The sequence below is a fragment of the Urocitellus parryii genome, chromosome 15, assembly GCF_045843805.1.
Source record: "Urocitellus parryii isolate mUroPar1 chromosome 15, mUroPar1.hap1, whole genome shotgun sequence".
NCBI classification, from domain to species: Eukaryota; Metazoa; Chordata; class Mammalia; order Rodentia; family Sciuridae; genus Urocitellus; species Urocitellus parryii.
Genome location: NC_135545.1, coordinates 44,007,821 through 44,030,381, shown reverse-complemented (window position 1 = coordinate 44,030,381; position 22,561 = coordinate 44,007,821). Strand labels below are relative to the sequence as shown.

At 40.4% G+C, this 22,561-nt stretch overlaps 1 long non-coding RNA gene across 1 annotated transcript in view; it reads right to left on the bottom strand.

Moving 5' to 3' along the window:
- Window positions 1-5,585: 5,585 nt before the first annotated feature.
- LOC113193737 (uncharacterized) overlaps window positions 5,586-22,561 on the bottom strand; it is a 37,263-nt gene continuing 20,287 nt past the window's right edge. Inside the window, exons 2-5 of the long non-coding RNA XR_013342462.1 lie at window positions 21,705-21,821; window positions 12,183-12,210; window positions 6,061-6,162; window positions 5,586-5,867 (exon numbers count right to left, since the gene is read on the bottom strand). This is a non-coding gene — a long non-coding RNA (uncharacterized LOC113193737). The remainder of the gene's footprint in view (window positions 5,868-6,060; window positions 6,163-12,182; window positions 12,211-21,704; window positions 21,822-22,561) is intronic.

Sequence of the window (22,561 nt, the reverse complement as noted above, 5' to 3'; positions counted from 1 at the left end):
CCACCATGCCTGGCCTGACCCTGTTGTGTTTTTAAAGACAGATGGCCATGTACAGTGGCATGTGCCTGTAATCCCAGTGACTCACGAGGTTGAGGCAGAGAATCTCAGGTTTGAAGCCAGCCTGGGCACTTAGTGAGACCCTGTCTCAAAAAATAAAAAATAAGGCTGGGAATGTAGCTCAGTTGTAGAGCACTTGACTAACCTGCATAAAGATGTGAGTTCAATCCTCAGAATCACACACACAAAAAAATTTAAATGGTAAAAATAAATAATTTTTTAAAGGATTGGGATGTAGCTCAGTGGTAGAGCACCCCTGGGTTAATCCTCAGTACAGAAAGAAAACAATATAGACAGACAATGAAAGAATAGATTGAGAGAATCTCTTGGGTAAAGGGAGAAGTTGAAGAAATATATTTGAAGTACAGCAAAAGCAAATGAAGGGATGCATTTATAGTGGGAAGAGATTTCTAACTGGCAAGAGCAGTGGTTAGTGTTTCCCCAGGAACTGGGAACCCATAAATATGATAGTACTCCATTTATTCCAGTTTTTTAAAAAATTTGTCATTTTTCAACAAAGTGTTTCCATATCTTTTTATTTCTAAATATTTTGTTTTTTTATGTTACAAGTGAAATGATTTCATTTTTCAAACATTTGCCACCACTAAAGAGAAGCATAATTGATTTTGTACACTGACTTAATAGTTTATGACTTAATAGTTTATGACCTTGCTAAGTTCACTTACAGTTCTAGTAGTTGTTTTGTAGATTTCTTAAGATTATTTATATAACAATCATGCTATGCTAACAGAGACACTTTACTTTCCCCTTTCCAATTGGAATGCCTCTGTTTTCCTCACCTTATTGCACTGTTTAGGACTCCAGTCCAATGTAGAATAGAAATGGCAAGGAGATCAAGAACAGCCAGAGAAATGAAAAGTTTTGCTCTGTTTGTGTACAATGAAACGAAATGCATTCTTCTGAAAAAAATTTTAAATGTTAATATACAAAGAAAAAAGAAATGGCAAGATGAGCATCCTTGTTTTGTTCCTGATCTTGGGGAGGAAAGTATTCAGTCTTTCAGAATGAATTATGATTTGTCAGTAGATATCCTGTATCAGCTTGAGGAAGTTCCCCTATCCTCCTAGTTTCCTGAGTTTGTTTTATTTTTGTTTTGTTTTTATCAGGAAAAGGTGTTGAATCCTGTCAAACATATTTTGTCCATCAATTGGACTGATGTGATTTTTTTTTCCTTTACTGTGTTAAGACAGTAGCTTACAATGATTGGTTTTCAAAAACTTAATCATCTTTGCATTCCTGAGGTGAACCCCACTTGGTTATGACATTAGTCTTTTTTTGTAAATTGTTGGATTCAATTTGCTAATATTTTCAAAGGATCATTGCACTATATTCACAAAAAATGTTTATAGTTTTTTCTTCTTGAATGGAAGAGAAAACTATCAAAGAAAACATTTCTTCAATAGTTTTTTTTTTTTTTTTGTGGGGGGGTATACCAGGGATTGACCCCTGGGGCACTCGACCACTTAGCCACATCCCCAGCCCTATTTTTTGTATTTGATTTAGAGGTAGGGTCTCACTGAGTTGCTTAACTCCTCATTTTTGCTGACGTTGGCTTTGAACTCCAGATCCTCCTACCTCAGTCTCCCAAGCCACTGGGATTACAGGCATGTGCCACCGCGCCCTGCTTGATGGTATTTTTTCCAAACTTTTTGAAAATATGTACTGAGTAGCTTCAGCTAAGCACTGGGTCACTTAATCAGAACTCTTAGCTCAGTGCTTTCCACAGAGTCCTCAGTAAATGCTAACTACTTTGGGGTGTAATTTCTAGATGCTGAAAATGAGACCTTGTTCTTAAGGAAAATTCTGAGGAAGATGGCATTTACATTTAAACAATTTTAAACATATTTATCATTGCTGCTTCATTCACCCCCACTTCCACCCTGGTCCTGGGGATTGAACCCAGGGGCACTTTACCACTAAGCTACATCTCCAGCCTTTTTAATTATTTACTTTGAGACAGGGTCTCGCTAAGTGGCTGATGGTGTTGGTAAATTGCCAAAGCTGGCCTCAAACTTGGGATCCTCCTGCCTCAGTGTTCCAAGTAGCTGGGATTGCTGGCCTACGCCAGCAAAGCCCACTTTACATTGCTTATTTTACATATTAGATAGTTCTCTCCTGAAGCTGTCCAAGTGTGTACTCTATAATTCATGTGTGTGAGAGACACTGCTCCAGGGGAGTCATTATTTCCTTGTAGATGATTATACTGCTTTTGTGTAAATAGTGGAATTAGAACAGGGAACTGTTGAGATGAACCCTGTGCATGCTCCTTGTGAACAGAGCAAGAAGCAAGGATTCTGTCCATTTTTTTGCAGACACCAAGCACACCTACTGAGTGTTCTCATACTCTTTTATGTTGGGGGAGGAGGCATTCTCCTTTCCTGTACCAGTAATGAAATACAATGACATGACTCTCGAATTTGTTCTTGCCCTTCTCAAGGTATTATCCCCTGGCAACTTAGTCTCTTCCTTTCTTAAAAAAAAAAAAAAAGACCAGCATCAAGCTGTCCATTATTCTCTTTCCCTTGCCAGGGTCAGACTGAATCAGCCAGTATCCTGGAGGTATCAGAAAGTTGATATAAAAGTGGGAAACTAAATCTCCAGGATATAGCCTCAGGGAGGGTTTGGTTGCCAGCATGCTAATTGGTTCCCAACCACAGTCAACCAGACCTCTCCAGCCTCTTTTGCGGTGAAACACCATAGGAAATGGACTCTTCTCGAGTTTCCCCCAAGACCATCCTGTTAAGTCCTATGCCAACAGGGCCCAATAGCCTCCTGCCCCCAGCCCAGCCCAATTTTTAGAAATGAAAGAAACTACTATGAGGACAGCCATTGACAAAGATGGTTTCATTCCTGCTTTGGCTGCCTGGCTTTAGAACATTGATTCTTCCTCTTTGCAGTGTTTATTGAATAATAATAATAATTATTATTATTATTTTGATAATGATGATGATGATGCATGTGGAATTGGGGATCAAACCCAGAATATTGCAAATGCCAGGTAGAGCTCTACGACTGAGCTACAATCCCAGCCCTTTTTAAATTTTATTTTGAGACAGGATCTGGCTAAATTGCCCAGATTGGCCTGGAACTCTGGATCCTCCTGCCTCAGCCTCCTGAGTAGGTAGGATTGTGCACCATCAGATTTGCCTTAGCTTATTTTTAACAGATAGTAAATACATCCATGTTTTGAAAAGTAAATGTATGTGTTTATAAATATGTGTGTAAATAGCTATCTCCAGTTTCCAACACCTAACTACTAGTTACTTATTTATCACCCATATCTCTTCCCTTTTTATACAAAACTTGTTATGCATAGCTTATTATACATACTTTGTTTATATTGCTTTATTCACATAACAATTTCTCTTTGCATGGTGGCACACAACTGTAATCCTAGAGACTTGGGAGGCTAAAGCTGGATGATTACAAGTTCAAGGCCAACCTGGGCAATTTAGCTAGCCAGACCCTGTCTCAAAACAAAAAGCTAGGCTCCCACTCCTGTCATCCCAGTGGCTGGGGAGGCTGAGGCAGGAGGATCGAGAGTTCAAAGCAAGCCTCAGCAAAAAACAAGGTGCCAAGCAACTCAGTGAGACCCTCTCTCTAAATAAAATAAAATACAAAATGTACTGAGGCAGGAGGATCATGATACAAAATAGGGCTGGGGTTGTGGCTCAGTGGTGGAGTACCCCTGAGTTCAATCCCAGTACCCACCCAAAATAAAGAAAGACAAAAAGAAAGCAAAAAGGGTGTGACTCGGTGATAGAGTACTTACATAGCACACACGAGGCCCTAGGGTCAATAACCAGTACCACACAAAATATTTTTTTTCATTTCACACTCACAAGGATGGCTATTTTCTTATTTATTTTTTTTTTTAAAGAGAGAGTGAGAGAGAGGGGGACAGAGAGAGAGAATTTTAACATTTATTTATTTTTTCTTAGTTCTCGGCAGACACAACATCTTCATTTGTATGTGGTGCTGAGGATCGAACCCGGGCCGCACACACGCCAGGCGAGCGCGCTACCGCTTGAGCCACATCCCCAGCCCGGTTATTTTCTTAATGTTTATTTTATTTATATGTGGTGCTCACAGGATTGAACCCAAGGCCTCAAATGTGCTAGGCGAGCACTGAGCCACAACCCCAGCCCCACAAGGATGGTTATAATCAAAAAGACAATAACAAGTGTTGAAAGATATTCAGAAAAATTGGAACACTTATATGTTGCTGGTAGTAATGTAAGAGTGCCCCTGAGTTCAATCCCTGGTACGTGCCCACCCAAAAAGAAGTCTGAATTAGTAGTTAGGGAAAGGTCATGAAGAGAAGAAGGGAGTGACTAAAAAGCATAAAAAGAGGGCTGGGGTGTAACTCAAAGGTAGAGTGTTTAGGCCATGGGTGCCCAAGGCTCTGGGTTCAATCCCCAACACCACAAAAAAACAAACAGAAAACAAAAACAAACAAAAACTTGCAATACCTCTGAGGCGTGGTGCCAATGAGAAAACGGATGCAAAAAAGAAAAAAAACTTTGAAATAATAAAACTCTTTTTTTTAATATTTATTTTTTAGTTTTTGGTGGACACAACATCTTTATTTTATTTGTATTTGGTGCTGAGGATCGAACCCAGCGCCCCACGCATGCCAGGCGAGCGCTGTTACCACTTGAGCCACATCCCCAGCCCTCATAAAACTCTTTATAGTGGAAAAGATTCTTTTTGTTAAAGATAATCTCATACACAGACTAGATGGCTGTCATTGTTTCTATTATAGCCTTTTGGGTAAAGCTCACTCTGAAAAAAACATATTTCCATAAACACAGTTTTCTTTAGGCTGGTTTTGCCCTCTGTATATTCCTATTGCCTTTGCTCCATGGCATTATCTAGTCTGTTAAGGATCAGTAGCAAAGCACACAAAGCTTCTTAGTGATTTAATTAACCTACCTTTAGTGGAGTTTTTTGTTGTTTTGCAGGGGTGGGGTGGGTAGTACTGGGGGGGTTGAACCCAGAGCTTTACCCATGTGTACTGTGTCATTGAGTTCTTAGTATATTTTAAAACCAGCTTTAGCCAGGTGCAGTGGTGCCCAGCAGCTAGGCTCAGGAGGCTGAGGCAGGAGGATCATGAGTTCAAAGCCGGGGCTGGGGATGTGGCTCAAGTGGTAGCAGGCTCGCCTGGCATGCGTGCGGCCCAGGTTTGATCCTCAGCACCACAGACAACAAAGATGTTGTGTCTGCAGAGAACTAAAAAATAAATATTAAAAAATTCTCTCTCTCTCTCTCTCTCTTAAAAAAATGTTTAAAAAAAAATGAGTTCAAAGCCAGCCTCAGCAACAGGGAGATACTAAGCAACTTAGACCCTGTCTCTAAATAAAATACAAAATAAGGCTGAGGATGTGGCTCAGTGGTTAAGTGCCTCTAAATTCAATCCTCAGGAACCCCCACAAAAATAAAAACCAGCTTTATTTAAATATCTTTTTTTGGGGGGGGGGGGGCAGGGTACTGGGAATTGGAAAAAAAAAAAAAAAAGTTCCAGGCCAGCCTCAGCAACCCAGCTGAAGGAGAACTGGGGATGTGGCTCATTGGTAGAGCACCCCTGGGATCAATCCCCAGTACCAAGAAAAAGAAAACATTTATCTGAACTAATGTACTCTTTATTAACCATTGATTCAAGTAGGAACTTCTTGTGTGTGTAGCTAAAGAAGTGAGGTGGTTATGAATTAAGTAATAAGTCACTTAAGTGGTAGCAGGAGAGGAATCAAATTTAAAAATTTTTGAATCAATAATATTCTCACTTGATCCTAAAGTAAAAAAGAAAACAATGAAACTTAAAAGGAAAATATCTTACCCAACTTTTCTACCCAGTTTCCATCCCTTTCACTCACCCACCCCAGATAATCAATTTTATTAATTGTGCATATATCTTTCCTGAGTTTGTTTTTGCAAATGCAAGTTAGTATTTCTATTTAATATAAAAGATAACAAACAACTTACAGTTCTGCATCTTGCTTTTTTTAACTTAAGGACATATCTTAGGAATGTTCAGGTATCAGTGCTTGTCTCACATGCCCGAGATCCTGGGTTTGCTCCCCTGCACTGAAAAATAAAAAAGTTTAGACATTAACACAGAGAGCACCTCCTTGTTCTTTTTTGACAGTTGCATAGTTTTCCACAATTTTACAGTTTGATATGAATGTGACACAGTTTAACTAGTTTTATGCTGATAGAGATTTGGATTGCTTCCAGTGTTTTGCAATTTCAGAGATTACTGTAATTAATGAACTTGATCTTACATAATCACACACACACAAGAAGAATGGGACTTCTAGGTCAAAGGCATATGCATTTGTAATGTTAGCAATTGCATAAATTTATTTCTCACTGGCAATGCATTTGAGTGCCAGTTTACCCAACCCAACATATAGGTATTATTAAAGCTTTCAAAGTATGCCAATCACATTTGTATCACATTGCAGAGTTTTTTGTTTGTTGGTTGGTTGGTTTTTGGTACTAGGAATTAAACCCAGGAGTACTTTACCACTGGAGCTATATCCCTAGTTCTTTTTGTGTTTTTATTTTGAGACAAGGTCTCGATAAGCTGCTTAGGGCCTCCCTAAATTGCTGAGGCTGGTGGCAATCTCTGGCTCCTCCTTCCTCAGCCTCCTGAATGGCTAGGATTACAGTCATACACCACTATGTCTGGAGTGACTTCTCATTATAGTTATAATTTGCATGTATCTTCTTATGTTTGAGGGTAAATATCTGTTTCTATGGTTTAAAGTCAGAAAGGATTTGACCAATCTTCTACTCAGATAAAGTTCTGAAAAATAATCCTAATGGCCAAGAATTTTCTTGAATTGAGATGAGTTAATTTCTATACGCATGCACCTGACTGTCTAAGAGGATATTCCCTCTGCCTGGATGGTCTCCCCAACCCTAACTTCATGTATTGGTCTTATTCTAATCTAGATTTAAATGCCAGCACCTAAATGAGGCTTTGGCTAGTACCTCGTCCTAGTGGCCACCTCTCTCTTTAAAAAAAAAATTAAATATTTTATTAGTTGTTGACGAACCTTTATTTATTTATATGCTGTACTGAGAATCGAACCCAGTGCCTCATACATGCTAGGCAAGTGCTCCACCACTGAGTCCTAGTGGCCACCTCTCTAACGCATCATTCTATATTTACTTTCACGCCATAGAATTCATGGCTACATGATATTTTCTGACATATGTGTCAACTGCTCTCTGTGTTCACTATTGTATCCTCAGTGTGTGATATTGTGCTTGGCGCACAGTAGGTATTTAATAACCATCTATTGAGTAAATAAATGCCCAACTTCTGGAATGAAGGGAAAGGGTGAAATTTCTTCTTTTTTTTTTTTTTTAGAGAGAGAGAGAGAATTTTTAATATTTATTTTTTTAGTTCTCGGCGGACACAACATCTTTGTTGGTATGTGGTGCTGAGGATCGAACCCGGGCCCCACGCATGCCAGGGGAGCGCGCTACCGCTTGAGCCACATCCCCAGCCCAGGGTGAAATTTCTAAAGAGAGTTTTTTGATATTGGAGTGTGGGAAAAGAATTTGACCTTGCTACTGGGTTGAAAATGCCTACAGGCAGCCCTACTGCTTTATTTCCAGAGCATTTTAATTTTGTGCTAACTCTGAGCTGTGGACGTGAGACCCACCCCCGGTTAAGTTCAGGTTAGGTTTGGGACACTGAAATATTTTCTTTCATCCATAATCACTGAATCAAGTCCTATAAATCAAATAGTTAAGACGCAAAACACAAACAAGGTCATAATTTGTTTCTTCCTGCCCTCTGTTTTTCTTGGCATGAAAAAACTCAGGGTTTTCCAGACTAGAGATGGGTAATGACATTGGAGGGTGATTCATTGAAAGTGGTCTAAATAACTGGCCTTTTATTTCTTCTCATTCTTTCCCCTTATTGTCCCAACTCATGTAAGGAAACACATTGAATAAAATAGTTCTTCTGCTGATAAAGAACTTTCCATTGACTCTTTGTTCATTTGCATCTATATGTTCCCAGAATCAAATTCTTGGAACTGAACGGACTAACATGAGAAAGAATAGATGTGAAGGTATTTCTGGTAGAGAAGGAAGGTCAATGGCCCTGACTAGTGGAAATCTTGTCTCTTCCCACCTTTTCTTATCGAAGCTGCCTATCAAGACCCTGGCCACATAAGCAGGAGGCAGGTATGACTATGGGCAAGTCTGACAGCCTCAGTTCTTCATCTGTAAAATGGGTGCTATCATACCAGACCTTCTCTAACGAGCATCATTACTTTCAACTGAGGCCAGGAGAAAGGGAAGTGGTAAAATCAAAAAAGCATTTAATAGTATATATACATCACAATATTAAGGGAAACAACAGAATATACTTTTTTATCTTCTACACTATGCACTTCTATATTATTTGAATTACTTGTATAAAATTTTTACAGGAATAATGAGCCAGGTAGGGTGGCACATTCCTGGAATCTCAGCAACTCAGGAGGCGGAGGCAGAAGGATCATAAGTTAAGTTTGAGGTCAACATGGACAAATTAGTGAGGCCTTGTCTAAAAATTTTTTGTGGATTGAACTCAGAGCACATGACCACTGAGCCACATCCCCAGCCCTATTTTGTATTTTATGTAGAGACAGGGTGTCACTGAGTTGCCTAGAGCCTCACTATTGCTGAGGCTGGCTTTGAACTCGTGATCTTCCTGCCTTAGCCTCCTGAGCTGCTGGGATTACAGACGTGCACCATCATGGCCCAACTTGCCTAAAAGTTTTTGAAGGGCTGGGGATGTAGGTCTGTGGTAAAATGTCCCTGGGTTCAATCACCAGTACTTAAAAAAAAAAAAAAAAAAAGGGTAGAAAAAATAGTTAGAAAAAGTTTAGACAGTAATAAATCAAAATGCTAAAAGGTAGTTCAAGAGTTGAGAGTCGTAGTTAATTTTACCTTTCACCTTTATGTTTTTCTATATCTTTTTAGTTTTTTCAAAGATCATACATTCCTTTTGTAATTTAAAATAATAATAAAATGTATTTTAATTTAAATTGGTTTGTGTGTCCCAATCTCCTGCACATCTCTGTGGAAGTGAAACAATTTATTTTCTAAGAGGTGGGCACAGAGGATAAAAGTGGGAGGAGAGAGGTGGGGGACAAATGTGACTATGATCCTGGTCAGATGAGGCTATGGAAAAATACCAGGGATGCCACACCCTCCACATGGCTCTGCTGAAGTCTAATTTTGTGTGTGTGTGTGTGTGTGGTTTTTTTTTTTTTTCCTACCACCTGGTCCTGGGGATGAAATTCAGTGTCGCCTCTGCGAGGCAAGCAGCTCTACCACTGAGCTGTATCCCAGGCCACTGTTGAATCACCTCTGTGTTGTTCCTGCCTGCCCCCTACCATATGAAATAAAAGTTTGTTTCTCCTGCTGATATAAGTAAATCTAGCTTCCATGCCTTTATTGCAACTTATCTCTGAGCACTCCACTGTTCCTGTGAGTTCCCTAGGAATTGCTCCTTGCTCTTGTGACCTTAATAAGAAAGGGGGAGAATAAAAGGGTGAATCTGTGGGTTGGTGGTTCTTGAGGATTTTTTCTTTTTTGGTACTGGGAATGGAACCTAGGGGTGCTTTACCATTGAGCTACGTCCCCAGTCCTTTTAATTTTTTATTTTGAGACAGGGTTCACAAATTTGCTTAGGGTCTCACAAAAATTGCTGAAGCTGGGGCTAGGGTTATAGCTCAGCAGTAGAGCGCTTGCCTCACACACGTGAGGCACTGGGTTCGATCCTCAGCACCATGTAAAGATAAATAAAATAAAGATATTGTGTCCATCTTTAAAATTGCTGAAGCTGCCCTTGAATTTGTAATCCTCCTGCCTCAGCCTCCGGAGTTGCTGGGTTTAGAAGGATGCACCAATGTGCCCAATTTCTTGTTGACTATAGGGATTCAATTAATAGCAAGCCTTCTCCCTTCCCAGCTCTAAACTAATTGAAGGAGAAACGAAAGCCAGAAGATGAATTATCTTCCAATAAAGGCTATAGGTTGGAGCTGGGCATTAGTGATGCACACCCATAATTCCAGAGGCTTGGGAGACTGAGGCAGGAGGATCATGAGTTCTAAAGCCAGCCTCAGCAATTTCGAGGGGCTCTAAGCAGTTTAGGAAGACCCTTCTCAAAATAAAATATATAAAGGGCTGGGGATGTGACTCAGCGGTTAAGCTAACCCATGAGTTGGCTAAGTGTGTGTGCTAAACAAGCTTCCTATTTATAGGGGAGTTTTGGTACCAGGGATTGAACCAAGGGGATCTTAACCACTGAGCCACATCCCCAGCTCCCTGCTTATTTCACCAGCCCCAGGCAATGACAGAGCATGCTCCTTCCCAGCATCCCCCACCTCCACCCCGCCAAAATTGGGAATGACCCAGGACCTCACGCATGCCAGGCTAGCACTCTACCATTAAGCCCCCCTCCCAGCATTTTGATCCTAGAAGCCCAGAAAGAGGAAGACACCGAGTGGTTCATGCCCAATTTTTCTTAATACCCTCCTTCTCCTATGTGCAGGATAAAAGGGTGAAGAGCAGCCTGGGTTACATTGGTTCATGACCCTCCACAGTGAAGGAACTATCTGGAGTAGGAGGAAGCATTTTCCTCTCCAAAGTCTATACTGTTTCTTGGATCATAGAACATTATAAGACTGTGAAGCAAGTTATAAACAGTCACTATCTCAGGGGCTGAGGTTGTGGCTCAGTAGTAGAGCGCCTGCCTGGCATGTGTGAGGCACTGGGTTCTATCCTCAGCACCACACATAAATAAATAAATAAAGGTCTATCAACAACTGAAAACATCTTAAAAAAATAAAAATAAACCACTATCTCAGAAAAATGCACCTAGGCACTGTGTTATGGAAATAATTGCCTGTCGGCCTTTCCCTTTTAGGAGCCCCAGCTTCTGAGAAATTGTTTTTACTCCATTCTGTGGGAAGGCAGTAGGGCTGCCTACTACCTAATCCTACATAATCAGTATGTTCTGCCTCCCTTTGGTGACAGGATGGGCCACGTGATCCGATCTACCCAATCAGAGAAGCTCCTTTATTTGGCCCTTTTGTTTCAGGAATCAGGCATGATTTAAGGAAACCAACAAGAGAGTTAAGCAAGGTGGGGGCAGTTAGGGAAGACTACTGCTGTAAGAATACTAACGTGGAAAAGAAAGAAGGCTGGAGCTGTATCTGCCAAGTGGAAAGATTCAGTCTGAAGAACAGAGCCCAACAAAGCAGAAAGGTGCCTTAAGGACATTATTGAACACTTGCATCTAGTCACAAACGAAATCTGGTGTCTTGGTTACAAGAGCCACTAAATTCGCCTTTTCTTCTTTTAAACTCCCAGCTCAAGTTAGTGTGAGGTGGGGTTCTGTTCTCTGTAGCGCATACTCACACACAGAACTTGGCCTCCCTCTCCAAGGAGAGCTCAGACTGCCACAAACCTCCCCTGGATCTTATGAGTCCCTTCTCTTAGTGGTGCCCATTATAAGTTGAAAAACTGGTCAAGTATTCTAGAATATTCTAACAGATTTGGTTGCTGCATTTGTAGCAGCAATACTTGCCTCTTCACATCCGCCCTCTTTCAGCTTGTCCACAATTTGGAAACCATAATGAAAATATAGCTTGGAGAATGTACAGCTTAAGAAAAGATAAATCACAGGATGCGTTCGAATGCAGGAAATGCTAGAGAAAGAGTTTATTTACCTGAGGATGGAGAGATTAAGTTCGACTATCCTCTTTTTCTTTAGATGTGGTAGATGAGAGTTGCAATGGGAAGAGGAGAAAAAGAATCCCACCCAAACCAAAGAGGATGATGTTTGGGCAAGTTAATCAGAATAAAAGCACTAGGAAGAGGCTGGTGGGGGGATGGCTCAGTGGCAGAGCACTTGTCTGTGAGGCACTGGTTCAATCCTCAGCACCCACATATAAATAAGTAAACAAAATAAACGCATCGTGTCCATCTACAACTTAAAAAAAGTGATACATGTCACTTGGAGAAACACCATACACTTAAAAAAAAGTGCTAGATGGGCTGGGGTTGTAGCTCAGTGGTAGAGCACTTACCTTGCATTTGTGAGGCCCTGGGTTCGATCTTCAGCACCACATAAAAATATTAAATAAGATAAAGATACAATTAAAAAAAAAAACACTAGAAATTTGATGCAAGGGGCTGGGATTGTGGCTCAGCGGTAGAGCGCTCGCCTAGCACATGCCAGGCCCTGGGTTCGATCCTCTGCACCACATAAAAAAATAAATAAATAAATGAAATAAAGGTATTGTGTCCATCTACAACTAAAAAATTTTTTACAAATTAAAAAAAAAGAAATTTGATGCAAGATATTAGGAGAATCTGTGTGATAATAATGCCTTTTTTTTTCTTTTGGTATCCTTATTGAACTTTGGGTGCTTAACTGCTGAGCCACATCCCTAGATCTTTTTTATTTTGAGACAATGTCCATGCTAAGTCGCTTAGGACCTTGCTAAATTGTTGAAGCTGGCTTTGAATTTGTGGCCCTCCTGCCTCAGCCTTCTGAGTCTCTGGGATTGCAGGCATGTGCCACCCCCACCCGGCCTAACCTTTTATTAAGCATTTCCTTTGAGCTAGATGTCGTACTAAGCATTTTACATGCATTATAGCAATTCTAGGTGATGGGTACTATGCTTACAACCATGTTACAGATGGTAAAACTGAGATGGGTTAGGAACTCGCCAAAGGATCTTCCAGTTGATGGAGTCAGGATTTGACACCAGGGCCATCTGAACCCTGTCTTCCTAACCACCTTGTCCTTCCTCTCTAGTTTAAGACAGGTTTGACTCTAGCTCTGTCACATGCTAATTAAGTAACCTTGAGCAAGTCATCCCCTCAGCCTGTTGCCTCAAGTGGAAAATGCAGGGATTATACAAGATCACTTTCCCCACTCCCTTTCAACTCTAATTTAATTCCAAAAGTTTAAAGATCTCCAGTGCCCCAACTAGGATTTGTATTCTTGAGGGTTCCTCCCCTCCACCCAAGACCCTATACATTGGTTTTCCCATGGATTCAGGATAAAAAATCTCCTTGGGGTTATGTACTTTTTTGAAATGGATTCAAAGGCAGAGGAATTGGAAAGCCTTCTTCCTTGCTGAGTGAATCAGCATCCCGTGAGCACAGGTGACAAGTTCTGACCCGTCCCTTCACTGTGTGATATAAACCCAAAGGTCATGGCTCTGAACTTGAACCTGCTTTCACTTCTTCCTGCCTTTTTGTGGGTTTTCTGATAAGGTGTTCTAAGTCAGCTGTGACACTGTTTTTCTCTCCTTGTGTACACAGTCCCCAGGGTATACTCTCTGCCTGCAAACTCCCCAGCTGCTTCCAGCTCTCCCTCTGCCCACAGCCCTTTATTGCTGCATTCCAACAAATTAGCCATGTGACAGAAGATTATTTTTAACTTCAATAGAGCAGCTCCCTCTCTTAATATATCATGCTTGGCCCACATTCCCTCGGTGAAAAGGGCAATAGCGGCTACTTCTGAGAACTTTTAATTACTTCAATTGTTTGCAAAACTCTCTTAGAAGCTTGGGAAAAAAGCTATTTCTTTCACCTTTCCCTTCCAGTCCTCTTCTCTGGTTTTCTTACTGGTTATTTATTGTTGAATTCAACCTTGGAACTTACTAGGGCTCCCCAAATCCCTCTCACCCCCCTGCCCAGCTGCTGCCTGTTTTCCATAGCAGGGTTTTTTACATTTCAAATCCAACTGGGAGAGAGAAGGGAAGGCAAGTGGCAGAGTGACAGAGACCCCCCCACTTCAGTCCCATACAGAACCCCAGCAGACAGCAGGGTGGGGGTGACTGGAGGCATCAGCAGCACTGAGCATTAAGTATTTCCTAGGTCTCAAACAATCCAAGAGGTCCTAATAGTTGGCCTTTGACACTAAAACTGGGCCTTCTACCTTTAAGTCATCTACACAGAATCATGAACATCTCAGTTGCCACTGGATGAACCTAGGCCCTTCTCCAATTTTCCTGAATTTTCTAAACTCCAGATACTTCTCAGAGGCCAAGTGAGCAGTATGACAAAAAAATTATTGGGATTATATCTCCCACCTCCACCTAGAAGGTCCACAGAGTTACATTCAAGTATCCAGAATTGAGAAATGTGTAGTTTCTGATGCCTGAGTTTTGCAAAGTCATTCACACAGGTTATAATAGTACGTGTATCATTCCAGCTGTTTCTCTAGTATTATGTATTTTGACACAAAGTGAACTGTAAAAAGATTCAGGGTATAGTGGTGCATGCCTGTAATCCCAGCTACTCAGGAGGTTGAGGCAGAAGAATCACAATTGACAATTTAGCAAAACCCTGTTTCAAAATAAAAAATGAAAAAGTGCTGAGGATATACTTCAGTGGTACAGTGCCCGTGGGTTCAACCCCAGTACCTTGGGGTGGGGGTGAGGGATTATAAAAATATTATTTATAGCCGGGGGCTTGGTGGCACATGCCTGTAATTCCAGCCACTCAGGGGGCTGAGGTGGAGGATTTCGAGTTCAAAGCCAGCCTCAGCAAGTCGGGGCACTAAGCAACTCAGTGAGACCCTGTCTCTAAATAAAATACAAAATAGGGCTGGGGATGTGTCCCAGTGGTAGAGTGCTCCTGAATTCAATTCCAAGTACTAAAAAAAAAAAGATAGTTTATTTGTGAGTTGTGTGTATGTGTGAGAATGGGTACAATTGTGTGCTGGTAAAAGGGAGGAAAGAATGTTGCAAGCAGTGGAAACAGCACATGAAAAGCTGTTAGGTAAGAAAAGGCACAGTGTGCTGGGGGAACTGAAAAAAGGTCATTATGACTGCCATTTTGACTGCCATTTACAGGCAGCAACACAACTTAATTAGGACCATACAACTCAAGTTTTTTATGTTTTTTAAATGAGGTATATTTACATAAAATGTCAACATTTTAGAGTTCAGATCAATGGGTTTTGTCAAGTACAGTCATATAATCACCACCCAAATCCACACTGAACTTTCCCAGCTCTTCAGAAAGTCCCCCAGTACCCTTTTCGGGTAATGGTGTCCAGCCCCAAGCAACCACTGTTCTGATTTCTATCACCTAGATGCATCTTGTCTGTTCTTGACTTGACAACATATAAATAGCATCACACAGTACAGAGTGCTTTCTATTGTGTCTAGCTTCTTTCTTCCTTCATCATGTTTTTGAGATTCAACTCTGTTGTTCCACCAGTTTCACTCTATGTAGAACTTTTCGGTTAAGTTTAGCAGGAGCCAGGCATGGTGGCCCAGGCCTGTAATCCCAGGAGGCTGAAGCAGGAGTATTGCAAATTCAAAGCCAGCCTCAGCAATTTGGCAAGGCCCTAAACAACTAGTGAGATACTGTTTCAAAATAAAAAATAGAAAAGGGCTGGGGATATGCCTCTGGATTCAATCTTCAGTACAAAAAAAAAAAGCAAGAATAAGTAAACTAGTAAATTCAGGCCAAACCAGGACAATTTCATTAATGATAGATTTCCCCAGAGAGGGCTTAGTCAGCTGCCACAAACCTTGATAATGCTATTTAGACATGGCAAGGTGCTTTTGATTAAAAAAAAGTTGACCACATGCACTTTACTGATTGACTCATTATTCTGCATTGAGAAGTTTATCTTGCAAATAGATATATTCACACATGTGTCACATGATGTTTGTGCAAGGATGTGAATGCATTATTTGTGAGGGCCAAGGATTAGAAACAAATTATATCTATCATAAGGATCTGATTAGATAAATCATAATGAATCCAATGGAACATTTCACAGTCATGAAGAATGCCCCACTGTTAGAAAGTTCCTTATGTTTTGAAATGAGATGATCAGAGTGAAAAAAGCAAGATGCAGAATTGAATATTTTCATCTAATTACTCAACAATATACTTATTGAGCAATTGCTATGTTCCAGGCACCGTTCTATGTGCTGAGGATACACTGTACAAAATAAAATCTCTTTCCTTATGCGGCCTCCATTCTAGTGACAGGGGTGAGAGAGAAAAAAATTTAAAATAACACTACACTACATAATGCATAAATGAATCAAAACTTTATATAGTACCCCATAAATAAAATGATTTTTATGTTTTTATGTATCTGTTAAATTTTTTAAAAAATTTTATCATTGGTATTTTGTGGTTGTTGTTGTTTGTGTGTTTGTGGTGCTGGGGATTGAACCCAGGGTCTAGCACATGCTAGGCAAGTGCTGTAGCACTTAGCCACATCCCTACATCTCTTAAAATTTTTAAATGAAAAATACATTTGTATAGTGTGCTACCGTTAATGTAAAACAGAAGAATAAAAGAGAGAAGAAAACATAAATTTGTTTTTTTGGTATGTATAAAATTTCTATTTTAGAGAAATATTGTAGAAACTGGTAGAACTGGAGAAGGAAACAGGGAAGCCGGGCCATAGATAACAAATTTCACTTTACGCTTTTTACATCTTTCGATTTTTTTGAGATATGTGAATGCATGACCAAATCCAGAATTAGTGAATACAATTACAGTTTGGGTTTTTTTTTTGTTTTGTTTTGTTTTCTTGTTTTTTTTTTTTTTAAGCTGGAAGAAGTAGTTGGCAGTATTTCCAAGCACCTGGGCCTCGAATTATGGGAAACGCCCCACTGTTTTTGAATCAGGACAGGAGGAAAGGGCTGACTTCCAGCTGTCACTCACTGAAGTCATGAGCCAAAGCCACAGCATCACTCTAGTAAGTAAAAGAGGCACCAAAAGGACAGAAGGAAATCAAATTAGTCTTGGGCATATATGTTTTTATAAAAGGCTTAGACAGCTCCTTCCTAAATTTGCATTCATATCAGGAGAGAATCATTTCAGGAAGCGGGAGTTCCTCTCTTCAAACCACTTTGGACCATCCCATTCTGGTATGAATCTCACAGAGCCAAGCTCATTTATGGGGAACATCTGTGTGGGGGAAGAGTGGTGATAAGGGCCATAATAAAAAGATCACATGAAACGGAACTTGGACACCTTCTCTTTTTTCCCAGCTTCCCTTGCATTGTTCATTTGTTTGGTTATACAGGAAGGAAGGTCTGTGAAATCTTTATGAGTGATTATTTGGATTTATTCATGTGATATGAAAGTGGTATATAAAAGAGAAACCTGACTGAAATGTGCTCTCTTTGTCAATGTCTGAGTCCCAGAGTTGTTGGATGATGGTTTCATGATAACTGTGTCCTTGTGGCCTATGGTCACCAAAATGGTGGCAGGCGGGTTGGCTTTGAGTAACAATTTTATATAATTATTCATCTTTTTCTTTCTTTCTTTCTTTTTTTTTTTTTTTTTTTGGTGATGCTGAGGATTGAACCCATGGCCTTGTGCATGCAAGGCAAGCACTCTACCAACTGCACTATATACCTAGCACACCATAATTATTCATCTTAATCCATAATAAATTACTCTCCTTAAAAATCTTATTATTTTCTTATATTTTGGTATCGAGGGGGTTCCTGGAACCAATACCCCTTGGATATGATAAATGATTGTATTTCTATTTATTCTTTAAAATTTATCAAATGTCATATAAATTTTGTTGTATTCATCATCAAAAATAAAGGAAGTCCAGGCACAGTGGTGCATGCCTGTAATCCCAGCAGCTCAGGAGGCTGAGGTAGGAGTTCAAAGCCAGCTTCAGTAAAAGTGAGGCCCTAAGCAACTCAGCTAGATTCTCTCTCTAAATAAAATATTTAACAGGGCTAGAGATGTGGCTTAGTGGTTAAGCATCCTGGGTTCAATCCTTGGTACCAAAAAAAAAACTAAAAAAAAAAAAGAATATATATATATATATATATATATATATATAGAGAGAGAGAGAGAGAGAGAGAGAGAGAGAGAGAGAGAGAGAGAGGGAGAGGGAGAGCACGCGCATTTTAGCCTAGTTAATTTGTGGGGGGAGGTACTGAGGATTGAACTCAGGGGAACTGGGCCACTGAGCCACATCTCCAGACCTATTTTGTATTTTATTTAGAGACAGGGTCTCACTAAGTTGCTTAGTACCTTGATGTTGCTGAGGCTGGCTTTGAACCCATGATCCTCCTGCCTCAGCCTCCCAACCTGCTGGGATTACAGGCATGTACCACCTGGCCAGGCTTTAGCCTAGTTAATTATTGATAGGAATGACAAAAAAGTCATAATATACAGGGCACCTACTATATGCCAGATATGCTAGATGCCTTACAAACCTTATATCATATCTCACACAACCTACTCTCAGTAAAGACTCGTATTAACATTTTACAGATGAAGGATTTGAGGCTCAGAAATATTAAATACATTAACCAAGGACACCCAGGCAGGAATTTAAACTCAGGTCTTTCCAACTCTAAAATCTGCATTCTTGTGCTCCTTCCCTGTGGTGTGAGCCTGCATTGTTATTCAACTTGGTTTTTTAGCTGTTTCTGGAATGTTCAGCTTGCAAAAGAATTCACCCCCCTCCCCCTTGGGCTGTTTGAGTCAGGAGCTATAAATGGAGACATCTCCTTACTACTCTCTTCATCTACTAACCCAGCCAGTTACCTGTTCATGCCAGGCTCCTTGAACACACTGGTCCATGGACAAAGCTTGGGTATTAGATGATTTCTGGCAAATCATCTAATCATCCCCAGAAATTGAGTTCTTTGTTTCTGTTGAGTTATGACCAACCTCAAGGAGATTACCACATAGTATTATGCTGCAGTTTGATCATACTGGTTTGTAAAAACCAATTATGAGGTTGAGAGAATAGCTTAGTGGTAAAGTACATGTCCAGCATGCACAAAGCCCTGGGTTCAATCACCTACACTTCAAAAATGCATACATATGTACACACATACATACATACATAAAAAAAAAAAAAAAAAAACTGGGCAGGGTGGCATACACCTGTAATCCCAGCAACTCTGGGAGGCTGAGACAGGAGGATGGCAAATTTAAAACTAGCCTCAGCATTTTAGCAAGGCCCTAAGCAACTTAGATCCTATCTCAAAATAAAAAATAAAAAGGGTTAGAGATGTAGCTCAATGATAAAGCACCCCTGGGTTAATTCCCAGTACCAAAAACCAACCAATCAAACAAAAAGAAGCCATCCTGAACTCCTTTCATTCTTAAAAGAATTCAGAGAGGAAGAGACTCTAATTATTCCCAACTGACAGAGGAAGATACAATAGTAGATGTTGGAGAACACGGGATGGTGGTGTTAGTAGTTAGAGCACTGCAGTGGAGAGGAATATTTTTTTTTTTTTTATTGTTGGTCGTTCAAAACATTACATAGTTCTTAATACATCATATTTCACAGTTTGATTCAAGTGGGTTATGAACTCCCAATTTTACCCTGTTGGTTGTTCAAAAAAATATTTATTTTTTAATTTTTGGCAGACACAACATCTTTGTTCGTAGGTGGGGCTGAGGATCGAACCCAGGCCGCACGCATGCCAGGCAAGCGCGCTACCACTTGAGCCACATCCCTAGCCCCAGAGAGGAATATTAAGGTACCACATGTACCATAAAATTATTCAGTATGTAGTCTTTTCAGATTGGCTTCTTTAAATATGCATTTAAAGTTTCTCCATGTTTTTTTCACAGTTTCTTTTTTTATTTTGAGACAGTCTCACTAATCTGCTGAGGCTAGCCTTGAACTTGAGATCCTCCTGCCTCAGCCTCCAGGGTAGCTAGGATTACAGGGATGTGGCCACCACACCCAGCTGTTTTCATAGTTTGATAGTTCATTTCTGTTTAGAGCTGAATAATATTCTATTATCTGAAGTGCCACAGTTTATGTATTTACTTACCTTCTAAAGGACATCTTGGTTGTTTCAAAGTTTTCACAATTCTGAACAAAGCTGCTTGCTATAAATGTTCATATGCTGACTTTTGTGTGAAAATCAGTTTTCAACTCCTTTGGGTAAATATCATGGTGAGTGATCATTAAATTATATGGTAAGAGAATGTTTAGGTACTGGTGATTGAACCCAGGAGCCACATCCCCAGTCTTTTTTTAAATTATTATTTTGAGACTGTGCCTCACTAAATTGCCCAGGCTGGCCTTGAACTAGTAGTCCTCCTGCCTTAGTCTCCTGAGTCAATAGGATGAGAGGCATGTACCAGCATGCCTCTCTCAAGTATGCTTAGTTTTAATAAATAAACAGTCAAACTGTAGCAAAGTGACCATACCATTTTGTATTCCTATCAGCAAAGAATGGAGTTCTTGTTGCTCCACATCCTCACCAGCATTTCATGTTATCAGTATTCAGGACTTGGGCCATTCTAACAAGTGTATGGTGATACTGTTGTTTTAATTTGCATTTCCCTAATAACATAATGTAGAACATTTTCTCTATATATTTATTTGCCATCTGCATATCTTCTTTGTTAAGGTGTCTGTTCAGGTTTTTTGCCCCCCCCTCCTTTTTTTTTAAACCAGGTTGTAAGTTTCTTACTGTTGAGTGTTAAAAGTTATTTGTGGGGCTGGGGATGTGGCTCAGTGGTTAAGCATCCCTAGGTTCAATCCTCAGTACCCCCCCAAAAATTTATTTGTATATTTTGGATAAAAGTTCTTTATCAGGTATGTGTTTTGCATATACTTCTTCCCAGTTTATGGCTTATCTTCTTGTTCTCTTCACTGTGTCCTTCACAGAGCCTAAGTCTTTAATATCACTTTTATTTATTATTAATAATTATTATTATTACTTATTTATTTTTTAGTTGTTGACAGACTTTTACTTCATTTATTTTTATTTGGTGCTGAGAATCGAACCCAGTGCCTCACACACGCCGGGCAAGTGCACTTTCTCTGAGCCACATCCCCAGCCCCTATTATTATTACTATTATTATTATTTTGGCACCAGGGATTGAATCCGGGAGTGATTAGTCACTGAGCTATATCCCCAACTTTTTTTTTTCAGTTGTTGATGGACCTTTATTTTATTTATTTTTATGCGGTGCTGAGGATCGAACCCAGTGCCTCATACATAGTAAGCAAGCGCTTTACCACTGAGCTACATCCCTAGCCCTCCTCAACCTTTTTTATTATTTGTTTTGAGACAGGGTCTCACTAAGTTTCTTAGGGCCTGTCACAATAGACAAAAGATGTGACATCTGCAGTGAGGGGAGACATAAAGAATGTCCATGTGCTTCTGCCCTTTTTAATATTTTATTCACTCAAATCACTTAATGCGATTTCACTCCATAGGTTTTTTGTTTTGTTTTGTTTTGTTAGTTATAGGTGGACACAATACCTTTACTTATTTTTATGTGGTGCTGAGGATTGAACCCAGGGCCTCACACATGCTAGGCGAGCGCTTGCTCTACCATTGAGCCAAACCCCCAGCCCACTCCATAGGTTCTTAATCAAGGAAATGACAATCCTTGATGTTCTGCACTGCAATCGACATAATCAATTCACAACAAACAATTCTAGATTAATTCATTCACAGCAAACAATTCTAGATTAATTCTAAGTACTGCAAACACTTAATCATGACAGGCTCATAACAGACAGTCCCTCCGCATGCTAACTTCAAGTGTCAGATCAAAAGTCTCAACTCTTAGTCTTTAAGTCCAGCAGATGCACACTCACTCAGACCATGGTGATCAGATCAGGAACCAAGGCAGGTTTCTCCTGGGGTGGAGCTGACAGCTGGTCAAGCAGAGGTCAGGGGGAGAAGTTGTGGCTCTCACCAGGGTCAAGATGTAGCTATAGAGTTTGAAAGCAGTGAGAACAACACAGATGTTTAGGCAGACGAGAAGAGTTGGGATGTCAGTCCAGGTCCTCACCAGGCTCTCAGGCTTGTGTGTATCAGTGTCGGCTGGCTGAATGTTCATTTGCTCCAATATTTATATCACATTTTGGGGCTTTTAACCTCCCTTTCAATCCCTATCAGCTGCCACCGACTCTCATTTACCCTGGGGTTAAAACATCTGGTCTGGTCGTCTCCACCCAGATCTTTTTGCCTTTCTCTCTTATCTGGCGCCTTTCAGAGACTTGAGTTTAGCAGGGTGACTTGTTTACGCCTTTCAGAGACTTGAGTTTAGCAGGGTGACTTGTTTACGTCTGAGGGCCATACTGGAGGGCTCCATTAGGCCTACCTGGTAAGACTGCAGGTTTCAAACTGGAGTTTTAAAATGGAGTTGTTTAGGCTCAGGCCTAAGGTCATGCTGACAATGTCTTACTAAATTATTGAGGCTGGCTTTGAACTTGCAATCCTCTTGCTGCAGCTTCCTGAGCTGCTGGGATGACAGGCATGTGCCACCTAAATCTTTAATTTTAATGAAGTCTAGATTATCAATTACAGATGCTCCTCAACTTACCATGGAGGGGCTGGGGATGTGGCTCAAGCGGTAGCGCGCTCGCCTGGCATGCGTGCGGCCCGGGTTCGATCCTCAGCACCACATACCAACAAAGATGTTGTGTCCGCCGAGAACTAAAAAATAAAT